This window comes from Neopelma chrysocephalum, unplaced genomic scaffold, assembly GCF_003984885.1.
Source record: "Neopelma chrysocephalum unplaced genomic scaffold, ASM398488v2 Primary Assembly neopelma1_147, whole genome shotgun sequence".
Lineage (NCBI taxonomy): Eukaryota > Metazoa > Chordata > Aves > Passeriformes > Pipridae > Neopelma > Neopelma chrysocephalum.
The window spans coordinates 7,900,812-7,913,530 of NW_020897809.1; the positions used below are offsets into that span (position 1 = coordinate 7,900,812).

The 12,719-nt window shown below is 46.5% G+C and overlaps 1 protein-coding gene across 1 annotated transcript in view; it reads left to right on the top strand.

Moving 5' to 3' along the window:
• The first annotated feature begins 301 nt into the window (after window positions 1–301).
• The window catches only part of SLC6A6 (solute carrier family 6 member 6), a 91,838-nt gene continuing 79,420 nt past the window's right edge, over window positions 302–12,719 (top strand). The window contains exon 1 of the mRNA XM_027700690.1: window positions 302–320. The gene's annotated coding sequence lies outside the window, so the exon portion shown is untranslated. The remainder of the gene's footprint in view (window positions 321–12,719) is intronic.

Here is a 12,719-nt window from a genome sequence, read left to right on the forward strand (position 1 = left end):
GGGGAAGGGGGAGGCAGAGGAGTCCATGCTGATTTGTGCTGCCCCTTCTGACACACAGCGCACTGATAGCACCCCAGCAGGTTGAAAAAGAGTCTGGTTTACACAGGGTGATGGAATGAAACAAGTGGGAGTTGTGATGTTTTTTGTTGCCCAGTGTTTCGCACACCTCTAGCGGCAAACCCTCTTCGTTGCCAAGACAACCCCGAAGAAATACGAAATCCAGAACAATACCCTGTGTACGAGGAGCCTCGTATTCTCTGGTGCACGCGTTCGTTTTGAATGTCAAGAGAAACGCTGCCCTACCCTCCACATCGACCCAGGTAAGCCCAGGTAAAGTTATAGGTGATGTCTGTGAGATTGTAGTGACTTACATTTAGAGACTGTCTTTTGTCCTGGCGGCTGCCAAAGCTGGAGGGCCGGCTCTGAGAGCCTGAGCACTGTATTCCTGCAGTGCAGCATTACCTAAGGCTGGACAGGCAGCACCAGGAGGATTCCTGAGGACTGTCATGCAAGTAAGTCAGGGTTGGGGCTCTGACTGCTCTCCCCAGCCAGTGCTGCATGTAAAGTTGTCTGCAGCAAGCAGGGAATGCCAGGCTGTGATGATCTGCCTTTGCAGTGGTTTCTGAAGATTTCTCAGGCAGCCGAATGCAAGGTTGTGCAGCCATAAAGGTCTTTTCGCTCCATAACTGGGATTTACTGAGCTGTGCTCTGTCTTTAGGTCAGAGGAAATATAAATGTGACTTAAGCCTCTTTGCTTAAGGTCTTGGCTCAGTGCAGGACAGTGGAAGGTCTGGAGCTTTGGGTTTGTTAATGCTTATTTATTTAACCCCAGTGAATGAACCTTGGACAAAGGTCCAAGAGGTCAGAATAAATATCTTCAGAGACTCTTAGGACATCCTCTTGCAGGCAGTAGCCTCAGGAACTTTCCTGTTTCTCAGAGAAATGTTATGTGTAGTTTGAAAAGTATAAGTTTTGCTTTTCCAAATTGTCTCCAGGTCATCTTTAAGCTTCCCATTATATTCCTAGTGGCAGGGTAATAAGTGATAATTTTTTTCTGAAGAATGCTGGGAATACTCTTTTTACCACACTTGAAGTTGGTGTTGACCTCCTCATTGGGAATGGCTGCAACCTTAGAAAGTAATGTCAGATCTCCACTTGGTTAAAGCTCTTTGATAAATAGAGAAGTAGCACTTGGAACAGGGAACACTAGAATCTGCATAGCAATGCATCCATTTTCCTGTGTATCCAGTGTGGAGACAAATCCATTCTAGTCTGCATTGAATCATAGCAGCATCCCAAAATTAAGCAGGAGAAATGCCGTCATCATTTACATCCTTTCATTCTTTGGCTCTCTCCCTTGGTTCTGTCCCTTTGTATCAGCTGCCTGTCAGGATGTTCCCAGCAGGAAACTTGGCAGCATATCCTGATGAACATGGTCTTTACATGGGCAGGGAACCCTGGGGGACTGCAGCTTCCTCTCTTCTGCTGCACCTCTAGAACCACATCATGTTCCTCCTTTTGCAATTGTGTGCTGAGATCCAACAACTCCAGGACTTTGGGCTCTGAAAGGCAAGTAGCAAGCAGTGGTATCAGGTAGTTTGGTGTGACAGGAGCACTGAGCCAGCAGAACAGACCAGTTGGTGCTGAGGACTCTTTCTATACTATTGACACTTGGGGATTTTAACCTGAGACTAGCATGAGCTTAGTCCTGTAGACTGAGCTCTGAAACTGTGCCACAGTATGAACTGAAACACAGTCAGGGATTCCCTTCTGAAGCACTTACCTGTCCCAGACTATGACACAGATGTAGATTAGCATTTGGGGAGCAGAGGATCAAACCTAACCAGTGCTGAGAAGCAAGTGTTGCATATTTGAGCATCATAGCAAGACACTCTGAAGCAGAGCTGGTTCTTCTTTAATGGCTCCATCAGCAGGTCCAGAGCTTCACCTTCCATGAAGAGAGATGACAGTTTCTCCCTGGCTGTAGGAAAAGAAGCCTTGTGAATGAGACAGAGAGCTGTACTTCAAGCAGGAGCCCCAGAATCAACAGTTCTGCTCTGTGCCTCCTTTGTCTTTCTGGAGAGCAGACTCTACAGCACACTGAGAACCGTCACACCTTCATCCTGTCAAAAGACACATCCCGTTAGAGCTTTGGGTCAGGCATCCCAAGCTCAGGCCACTCTGCTCCTCTTTTAGCACTTTAGAAACAAACTGAAAACTCCTCACTGCTCAGGAACAAAGGAGGTATGTGAAAGAACTGCAATTTCATCAACTGTCGAGTGGGAGTTGGAGCTATTATAGAACATCCCGTTCCAAAAGGAAACAAATGACAGCCTGACGCTGCCGGGTAGTAGTGACGCTCACGGCCGCAGCGTGAGTCAGTCTGTGTGAGATTCAGATATGGACCTAGAGGGAAAACATTTGTGGCAGCGGGACTGATCACATGCTCATAGATGGAATTACCTCAGCTCATTTTTCGTGAGGGTGTTAATGTATTTGCTGTGCTTCTCCAGCAAAAGCCAAATAGCAACACAGAGGAAAAAGGAGCATGTAGGAGCTATTCTATCTGTCTCTTCTTGCAGCCTCCTGCTTCCCACCCACACCCCTGCACAGCCTGTGATAAAGTAGAACGACCTGTATTTTGGTATATCACTGTTTTGTTCAGTATGATGGAATGTGCTGTTGTTATTTTTGTTACTATTTGTGTCACTTGGAATCTCAAAGCATGTCCCATTCCGAAGGCATAGGTCCATGAATGGGACAATTAAGTGAATTATTTTGAAATTATTTAGTTTATCACTGAAGTGATGTCTTGCTTTAATAGCTTACAGCTCGGTTGAATGCTGGTGTTCATTTAAAAATGAAAACTGAAGCTTAAGGATCCTTTTAAAGCCTGAAAGGAGTCTGTAAAGCTAATTCTCTGTAGAGCTAATTCTCTGGTATGTGGAGGATGTGTAATGATGTATAAATTGTGAAATGAAGTGGCCGTTTACTGGAAAGTTATGGTGATCTCGTGGTTGTGGTCCAAGATAAGAAACCTTGGCCATGGTTTGAGGACAAGGAAGTTTTAGTAGTAATTCTACCTTGAGATGTTCCCATCTCAGCCTTTTTTTCCCACCATTTTACTCCAGCTCAGCCTCCTCCCAGCTGTGTCTAAATAACTCTTCACATGACTCTGCAGCAAGCCACATCAGGAACTGATGGGGGTTAAGACCGTAAACAAAAAAAATGCTCTGTAAAATAGGAAGGATTTTGTTTTCTTCCTTTTTTGTGTGTGTGGTTTGGTTTGCTTTTTGTTTGTGCAATTTGCTTCAACTAGATCATGGCCCAGGAACAACTGCACTGGCCTAGCTGAAAGGCCCAAGTGTTGTGTGGTGGGGAGGGGATGCTGGCAGGGTCTGATGGTGGGAACTCTGTGACAGCATTGCCACCAAAATCTGCAAATCAGTAAACCGTAGCTGGTAAAACATTGCCTCATTCAGCAGCAAAACAGAACAGCTGCTGTGTCTCCAGAAGGAAAAAAAAAAAGGGGGGGGGGGATGTTATTTGGCTACAGCATGTGTAGCCAGGGTTGGAGGACAAACTGGGGGAAGGATTTAGGTTCAGGGTACTGAAGTCTCATGGACAAAAAAGGCCTCAGAAATAAATATCAGCCATCAGGTGTTTCCCATCTCTTGTGCTGGAATCTCATAACTGTAGCTGACATTTCATGGAGGTTCAGCCAAATCTAAAGGAGAAGTGCAGGTGGGAATTGTAGTCTAAGCCTCAAACAGCACCAAAGTAGTGAGCTCAGAGCAAAAGCAGAACTCTCCTTGCACTGGAACTGAGAAGTTTGGTTTGTTTCTCTCTGTGTGTTAAGTGCCTTATTGATGTTTCAAAAGCTATTGGGGGAGCTCACCTGGCACCCTTTCCCACTAGACATGGAGAGGGCTTTGCTGGTGTAGCTGAAGTCGATGGGCGAGCAAGCCACTCTGAGATGGTTCTAATTTCCAGCAGCACTAGCAGAAGCAAATGGGTAGAAAAATACTTCATTACACATTTTTTTTTTATAGCAAAGCCTTGGCAAACTGCACTGGCTGCTCCTGCCACAGAGAGAAGGGTACTGGCTTGAAGTAGGTGGGGTGCCTATCTCCCCAAAACAGCAAGCTCAGAGTTGGCATCGTCTCCCTGAGTCACTGTTATCTGCTGCATCCTTACATGTCCCCTCCTCTGCCCTGGTATGGGCACTCTCCCCTGTTATTAATGAGGTGGCAGCATTTCATTCGCACAGCTGATCACTCTTGAACTGACTCTGCATCCATCAAGGTCATGAAGTCATTCAGCCCCTTGATGTAGTGGCCTCTGGTCAGAGCAACAGGACTGCACTGCTGCTGGTGCAGCTGACAACACCGGAGGGATAACTTTCCTGCGGTACAGCTTTCCTGGAAGAGAGAATGGTTTGCCAGTGTTGCAGAATGGTAATTTTAAGCCCATAAAGAGCTCTTATTGCAGTCTCAAAGCAGTCTTGAAAACCAGCCGCACCCTCTCTGTCCCTGTCTCAGATGAAACGCCAACGCCGTCAAAGAAAAAGGTGTTTGCAGTATGTGCCGTGTCCCGGGGTGGCTGCTGCAGGTAGTGACAGCCGGCAGGGCTTTAGCACCACGCCGGGGATGCCAGGAGAGGGTTTGCCTGCTGGCAGGCGTGAAAAACAGGGCTGCTGCAGCTGCTCCTCCTGTGGCTCACGGGATGGCATCCCCCACAGCAGATCGCTCGATGCGGCCATCGCCTGTGCTGCGCTCTCAGCTCCTCGCCCTCCCCACGAGCATTCCCCGCCGTTATCCTCGGCACAAAGCCCTGCTCCGAGCGAATGCCAAGGGCAGCCGGCGTGCTCGGCCCCGGTGAGGGCTGCGGAGGGGCTGATGTCACTGCCCGCGGGCTGCGGGCGTGACTCATGCGGGAACAGAGAACTCTTCATGGGCCGCGGAAAACACGAGCCGCGTGGGAGGCGGCGGCGCGGGAGGGCGTCGCTCCAGGAGGGAATGAGACAAAGGTGCTGGAATGACCCAGGGAGCTTGAGGGAGGCCACACCTCGGCCCCGAGCACCGAGGGTTGGAAGGAGGTCACCTCCTATTTTGAATGTCTTCCCTTGGGTTGTTTTTAACAATTCTGCCCTTGCCTTCAGAAAGGATCAGGGCGGGGGAGGATGGTTTTATTGGAGAGGAATTCCCTGTGACTTGAGCTGCCTGAATTAGTCAGGAGCAGGGAAGATGGAGCAGAGGAGGACGGTACATGTCCTGAAACACGTGTAGGCAGGGAGCTCAGGCTCCCCCGACAGCATGAGCAGTCGCGGCTGAGGCACGTCCATCATTAAGGTGCCTCTATAGGGGTGTCTCGCTGCCCCTAATCCGCAGTTGGCGATTCTGTGTCAGCAGACAGAGCTGCAGCACTGACAGCAGTGCACAGCTCCAGGGCAGTGTTCTTAGCAAGGCCAAGGTGAAGCAAATTCCATGAACAAGCACAGATACAACCACCACTTCTGCTGCCACCACAGAAGGTAGGCATTTCCCAGTGCCTGCCAGAGACGTGATGGAGGGGAAAGGGAGTCTGCTGCCTCTCAGGGAGGGGGCTCACGCCACCACTTCTCCATCTCTAAAGTCAAATTCCTAAAAGTGACAGCACTTGTGATCGTGCTGACGTGAGCAGTGGCTTCTGAGCATTTCCGAAAGTCTTCGATATTGCCTAAAGAAAAGCGTCAAGTGCTGATGATGATAGAATGTGTTATATCTAATTACATGAGCCCTGAAATCAACTATTTCCGCTTTCTTCCATCATTCTGATATAATTGGAAGCAGGAAGGCATTCACAAGAGAAATACTGTTTCTGTGAACCATCCAGTGCAACCCATTTTTGCAGATTTTCATTGAGGGTTCAGAACAAGCAAGTTGAAATAATCCTACAAACTTACATAGAATCTAAACTGGCCACTGCGTCTGATTCTTCCAAATGGTTCCTTTATGTCTGCAAGGAACCAAGTGAAACCTTCAGGTTCAAATACCACTGAATTGTAGGACTTTGGAAATCCAGATTCTGCTGTACATCAGCTTCTGAGCCTGAAATTAAGATTTGTTATTGTGAGTGCACATGCTGGGAATCAGGATGAATAGCAAACATGCAAATTCAGTCTTTAATTACGAGTCACGTGGAATCAAAAATAGACAGCCAGTTCCATTAATGGAGAGGCAGGCAGAAGCACTGAGCGTGATTTTCTATGGACGTGAGGTCACACTTGAATAAGTTGATATGGTTGTCAGGATTTGATAAAAATGCTCACAAACTGCAAGGTTTCATGAATTTTCTCGTGACCGGAGATTCTCTCCGTGTTTACTGTTTGCTATTCACTGCTATCACTTTTCACTAATAGAGTCAGGAAAACAATGTCAGGTGACTGGTACGATTGATCAACATATCTAATGAATAGCCAGGACTGAATAGTCCTGGCAAAGGGATGGTGAATGCATTAAAGGGAGAAAGTGATGGCCCATGATTTTTTGTGAGTAACAAATTTTGAAAAATATCAGCTCTAGTTTTCGACTGATTTGCTAAGTAAGGGTCGTGTGCTAAATTTGCAATTAATATTATTTTAAAGAATAGATCAAACAGCTCAAGCAGATTTCCTCTAACTGACAAGTTCCATTAAACAAGAAAGCTCATTCTTAGTAGGAGATTTTAATATAACACTGAGAACAGAGAACAAAACAATGAATGGAAACATATCAGCAGTCAATTTCCTGAGTATTCAAGCCTGCATTATACTTTGTTCTTTGCTACAGCCACGGCTCTGTAATTATCAAGCGTATTCATGAGACTTTTTCCTATTGACACTCAGCGTGAGTGTGGCTGGAAAGAGATTAAGCTTTTGTGGCAGCCATTTGAATTTGTCGAACTAAAAACAACCTGGCAGGCTGTGGGGAGCTGTATGTCTCAGGGGATTTGTGATGGTCTGCAGAACCTGTGGGTCACAGGTTCAGACCCGTGTGTTGGTGGTGTGCAGGACCTGTCACTCTGTACCGTCGGCTGGGCTGCAGTCGCTGCTCGGCACAGGCACGAAGCAGTGACTGGTGATGGGGCAGATGCTTGAAGTTGTTCCTCTGTTGTATGACATGCTTGTTGGGCCATGAATGGGGATCATTGGGTAAGCCATTGCCCATTGGGCTTTTCCTTGGAAAAGCAGCTTTGTTCCTCCAGGGCTTCATCCAGTCTTTCCTGTAGACACTATTGCTGCTTCTCAACTGATACTTCCGAATGACTCCTAGGTTACACCAGGCCAGGTTATCCCCCACCCATGCTACCAGTGGAGCCTCATTTTGCTATTAGCTGTTGTCTTCATGCTTCTCGTGCACCTCCTGCTTGGGAATCCACTGCAGTGTGGGATTTCTGGGAACTGGTCTCTGGACAGCACGTGGGTTTGCCTCTCTGCAGGCAACATGGAGAGGATGTGGTGGAGAGTGAGGAGCAGGGCCCAGGGGCACTATGAGGAAGGAATAGGGGTTAGCATGTGGCAGGTGGACTGCAGAGAGAGGGAGCTGTGTGCTGGTAGCATCTCCAGCCTGAGGAAATCCAGAACGTTCACGTTAACACTCCTGGAAACTGAACCTTGATTTCATTTGCAGTAACCTGGTGTTTCCTTTCCATAGCTGGTCAAAGCTGTGCCCAGCCACTATCCTGGCAGGAAACCCAGGGAGCATCACATCTCTTTGTTGTTTGGTGCAAGTGTGGATAGAAATTCAGCTCCTCAGCTTGTGGCCCCTCTTCAATCCTCAGACTTGAGCAGGCACCATGTCATTTTACACAGTTCTCTGTTTCTGTGTAAACAACCATTTTAGCCAAAGATGGAAAACCAAAATCCTGTTTACTCAGGCTCCTTCACAGTCCCATAGAGCAGGAGCGGTAGTGCTGGTGTTGTGGCTCAGCTCCAAATCAGGTAATTGCTGTGCATTCTGCCCTACTTACACACCCCCCGTAGTTTCAATTAGAACAATTGTTTTCATTTTTCTTTCCTGCCCTGTCAAGTATTAATACAGTTGTTGTTAAGCTGCTCATGTGGTCCCTCACCTAGGTGTTGTGTTTCCATGATAAAGACAGACATCCTTGTGTGCATACCTGGACCGAATCCCCATTGGCACAGGCTGATGTAATTCCATAATGGAGCTGTGTTGATCTGCACTATGTAAAGATATGGCTTTCCTATGCAGAGAGCCATGTTATTCTCTCTAATTAAAGGCTCTATTTGTTTTTCTGCTCACTCTTCAGCTATATTTGTAAATACCCTGAAGTTTGGGTAGTCATTCACAGTTATGGTCACAGTGATGGTCTCTAAAGAATACAGCATACCTCCTTGTAGTGTGCTTCCCCCCAGCTATTCAAGAGTGGTTCTATAGGGATATATGAGCTCTTTCACTCTTGGCTGTAGTGGGGTAGATAGATTTCATAATGTGTGATGTTTTATGTTATGAATTGCTGGAAAATGTGTTCTTTGGAAACAAATTTATCAGGAGAATTGAGAATGTGGAAGGATGCCTGAAAGCTACACAGCAACAGGAGATTACATGCTTGCAGTTTAAGCCACCTGGCATATTGAGCATTCATGTTCACAGCTGAGGGCTGCAACACTTACTATGCTGTTCATGTGATCAGGAGGGCCTCCCTTTCATCTGGTAAAGAACTTGGCTTGAAATGGCACATGTTTGGGCTGGTGGGCTGTGTGACACACGGTGGGGTGAGGTTTGCTGTCTGATTTTCTAATCTGTCACGTGGTCCCTCAGATGGTTATCACTGTCATGTGCATGTGCTGAATGGATTGATATTTGGGTGTGTGAAGACTTGAGCAGATCATGGCTCTGCTCAGCTGCTTAAGGCCATGGTAGCTGGTGTCATGGAGACCTTTCTAGTGACTTCCTGCTAAAGTAAGGCCCATCTGCAGGAATACAAGTAAGGTGTTATTTTCTGCATAAAATAAGCAACATTGCCTTTCCCAGCATTCCATTGGGACAGTTTTCTGAAGTGCACAGGTTGCATTCATGGCTCAGTTCTCAGCACTGAGTGGTTTCCTGTATTGGAGAAACCTGGAAATGGAACGAATGGGTACCTGCAACTGGCAGGTGTCTGTCAGCATCTCTCATAGGCAGCATCATGCTCAAGGCAGCACTGAGGCAGGGCTGTATCAAAGTGCTGGGTTTAGATTGTGGTAACTCCTGCCCTTGAAGCTGCTCTCAGGGTGGTACAGGCTGCAGTAATCCCAAAGCTATTCCTATGAGTTCTCTTGTGTTAAAATGGCCAGACATCTGGTCCAGCAGGACACGTTTTATAAAAGTGGTACAAAAACTCAGTTTATGCTTCCCAGTCCCATGGCAAGTGCAGATCAGCTAAGCTCAAAATGCAGAGACCAACCTCTATCTCATTTTTTCTCAACTCCTAATTCTCATGATTTCAGGTGAACCATCCTGACTTGGCCTGTTCTCTCACATGCTGTTTTTTTCTTTAAAACGTATTTTTACCCATGTGGGGAAATATTTTTTGTCTTCAACAGCTTCCTGAGCCTTCTGAATTTCTAAAATGACAGTGGCACCATAGGTCTAAAATGACAGTCATTGTGCCCCAAAGCTGACTGTCACTAGCTCTTCCTTATGCAGTAGCTGTTTGCAGACTCAGGGCAATTCTATATATACAGGTTCTTTTACCCCCTTCATGCAAAACAAAAGGGTTTGGTTGTTTTCCCAAAGCAAACAGTCTGTGTCAGCTGTCTTGCACTAACAGAAAAAACAACCAACCAAAACAGCTTTTATATCCACGTCCATGAGTGGCAGGTCACAGGTTCCCTGTAGAAGGGACGGGGAAGGTAAACAGCTCAGGGCACGCCGTGTTTGCCATGCCATTCCACTGCACAGCAAAAGCTGTCCCCAGCCTTTCTCGCTCTTATGCAGCAAATCACATCCTGCTATGTCAATAGCAGTTAATAAAAAGAAGCCAAATGATCATTCTTTACTAGATTCTAATTACAGCCTGCCTAAGACTCTTCCCTTGCATGAAAGGCCTGTGGGAGTTTAGCCACTGTCAGCTAAATCAGGGAAGGTTTTAACTCTTGGGCTCAATATGAAAACAAATGAAATATGAAGGAATACACCTTTCATATCATGCTCTTCTACAAAAGGAAAGTTCTGAGAAGACAAAAGCCCAAAGCACCGGAAGGTTTTATTTGTGCTGGTCTGTATGAAGCCAGTTATTATCCTATCAATTGTTTGTGTAGCCACTGTTTACACAAAGTGAAAGATGGCACATAGGAACACGTACCAGCAGTCTATGTTTTCTGGTAAGGCCCTGCAGTCCTAGAGCAGGAGCAGGGTGCCCAGCTGCTGTCCAGGTGTCCCCTTGGCAGCTAACACTGAGGTTAGAAGGGATGAGATTACCCACCTGCAATTCAGAAGAACTTTAAAGATGTGCTGCATTTAGGTGGCTGCCTCTGTGGGATAAGGTTGGCATTGCCATTTGTCCCCAGCTGTGCCAGAGGAGAGCTATGATTTGCTGCCTTATGCCTGGAGGCAGTTGCCCAGAAGGGGGCAGGGGGGTGGTCTTTAGGCTGCAGTTTTGGTGCGGTAAGAGCAGGAGAGCCCACTGCTCCCTGACACTGCCTAATGTTTGCAAAGGGTGTAACTGCAGTATCCCATCCAGCTTTTGCACAGGCTTTAGAGCAGAATGAGCAGATGGAAATCAGGTTTATACTACCCTCACCTTCTTGAAATCACTCCTCAGAGAATTATTTACCAGGTAGTGTGAGCCTGGGTAACATACTCCAGACTGTAACGAATCATAATATTGCTCACAGAGACCTGACTTCAGCTGGGCACAGAGGGGAAAAAAGGACAAGTTTGAAATCAGTTTGCTGTCTAACCAGTTGCCAAGGTAGAGTTTTTAACAGAATGGATGATACTGTCCCTTCTTAACTCAAATCCTGCCGGCCACATTTCACACCATCTGGAGTTTGTGAAGAGGCCCCCTTGGGAAGGTGGCCAATAAAGAATTACAATAATCTAATCTTGCCACGATGAAAGTGTGAATAACCATTTCAGAGTCTGACTGGAAAACTACCGCAACCTGTCAGTGAGCCTTAGATGGTGGCCAAGAGGGCACCCGATGACATGCTGGAAAGTGTGGCTCAGGAGATAAACAGGAGTTGGCTTGTACCAGACACTGAGCTGAAAACAGTCGGGTTTTCATCAGCTGAAACAAAAGACAGAAGGAGAATGTAATTACTGGACTTGGGAGAGGTGACACCCCCTTATCCATGCTGATCTCCATGGACACCAAGGCACTCAGCACTTTTTGGGACGGCTGGGGTTATGTTTTCCAGCAGTTGCTCCAGAGCCATTCTTTTAAGCCTCTGCAGCAGTCTCTGCTGGAAAACTTTGGTTTCACGCTTTTAATTCTTTCTCAGATGGAATGAGAGTTGGTCCAGTCTTCAGTTTCCAGTGTTGTGGAGTTCCTACTAGCGATTTTTTTCCTCCCACCCTGAAAAAGAATTTCCACATGGCTTTTCCCACATTGTTTGCAATGGATGATTTCTCTGTAAAAATTTTAGATGGCAGCTTATGGGATTCACTGGTGCCTGGGAGACAAAGCATGTGCTTTAACGATGTTCATGGCTTGACACAAGTTTGCTTCTTAGCAGCACCTTAGAAAGAATCCCAGGATTCACTAACACGAGCATGCTCTTTGCCACCACTTAATTCTCTTTGCACTGCACTTTATCTTTGCTTAGTCTGGTGCATTACAGATGCTTCCGATTTCCATCATGTCTCCTCTTTCGGGCTGGCTGCTACCAGGAGTAAGGATAACTACAGAAAACTGTGTCAAACTGTCTGAATAAAACCTGAACGCCACACTGCTCACAGAAAAATTCTGCTTCTTTTTTCAAGAGATGTTCCCAGAATACACACAATTTGAGGGAAAACAGAATGACTCTCCTTAACAAACAGGTGCTTTTATGCTGCTCCACAGCACTGAAGAACGATGTTCTGTGGCTGTTTTGCACATATTCACAGGTAAAACATTGGGAGTAACTTGCCCAAAAATCCCACAAGCAAAAGCTGTCCAAACCTGGCTCTATCTTTAAGCAACTGTTTAATTTTCTTTAAAATTCTCCAGCAGCCCATATGGCAGGTGTTGCTGCTGGATACATGTTGTGAAAGGGTCCCAAGGCAGGGCTTGCTGTTCCTCTCTGTTTAGGTGAAGGGGTTTTGCCTGTTGTTACTGGCATTGAGCTGTGTGGTCCCTTCCAAGGCAGGCTGCTTGGTACACAAGAAGTGATGCAAGTTGTGGAATCGTGTGAGAGGCTTGTTGTCACTCCATAAGTGCAGAAAAGGGTCTGTTGTTGGGGGCAAATCCCTCAGTTTCAGCCCACCTAACCAGCAACCTGGTTTCTGTGCCTGGAACTGGTGTTTTGGCTACCGGAAAACTGCTCTGGGGTGAGGTACAAGACCATTGATAGGATTAAATCACTGACTTCAGTGATGTCAGCATTATTTTGCACCTCTCCCATTTTTATTTCTAGCCCCATGGCCTATTGGAGCCACCTTTTAGGCAGCAAGTTTACTAGGGCAGGGATCTGACTTTTAGAAATCTCATAATTTGTTTCAAACCAGAACTAACTTCACTTTTGCAAGTTCAGGTCAGTGGAGTTATATCCC